Source organism: Arachis ipaensis, chromosome B07, assembly GCF_000816755.2.
Source record: "Arachis ipaensis cultivar K30076 chromosome B07, Araip1.1, whole genome shotgun sequence".
Lineage (NCBI taxonomy): Eukaryota > Viridiplantae > Streptophyta > Magnoliopsida > Fabales > Fabaceae > Arachis > Arachis ipaensis.
Window position 1 is genome coordinate 122515285 of NC_029791.2, and position 1032 is coordinate 122516316.

Sequence of the window (1032 nt, forward strand, 5' to 3'; positions counted from 1 at the left end):
AAGCAAATTCAGGTTCTTAGGATTGAAATTAAGAAGCTGATGGTAGAAAAGCACGTATTTTCTAAAGCAAAGCCAACAGAGCAAATGACCGAGGTGGTATTGCAAGGGAACCAAGATGTGGATAAGATACTTGGTACCCTGATGACAGAAGTGGAAATCTTGAAGAAACATCACAATGAATTGACAAATATCCTGCAGAAAGAACATGCTGAGAAAGAAAATATGTGCAAAACAATATCTCAACCTGAAGGAGAGCTTAAGAAGAAAGAAGCAGAATTAAGCATTATGGAAAAGAAGCAGACGAATAACAAAAGACAACCATCAGCAAAGCAACCCAATAATCTCAAGTACAAGAATGACAACAACTATTTAACGAACTAACAAGTCCAAAATCACAGGTTCACAAGAACCCATAGCAAATCACTCCAACCCAATAATCTCACAAGTCAAAATTATTCGATGATAATTCAACCTAGTAACAAGTTACAACAACAAAATTCACAACTTAACTAACAATAATTATTCATAATTATTCAACAATCATTCAACAAAGTTCACAGTTCAGTTCACAGTTCACATAAAAATAAAAAAGCTAAATCATAGACATAGCTCACAGTTCACGGTTCACAATTCACAGAACTTCACAGTAACAACAAATTATTCAATTATAGTTAAAAAAATTACCTAGAACCTAGAAGCCTTGAACAAAGCACGCAACAGGCTAGAATGGTTCAGTAAATCAGTTCACACTTCAGTGACTTCACAGTTCACAGAGCTTCACAGAATCAAACAATGGTTCAATCATAGTTAATAAAAAAATTTACCTAGAAGCTAGAAGAAGCCTTCAACAGAGCATGGAAGGGAAGGTTGATATCGATGGCTACTGCGCGATGGAGGGAAAGTGAGCGACCAGACGGTGGCTGCTCGAAGAAACGACGGCGGCGGAACGAAGCGGTGGCTGGATGCAGGTGAGGGACGGCCAAGAGCTCGATTGAGAGGAGCCCTGCCTTGGACTGAGTGTGAGAGAGGAAG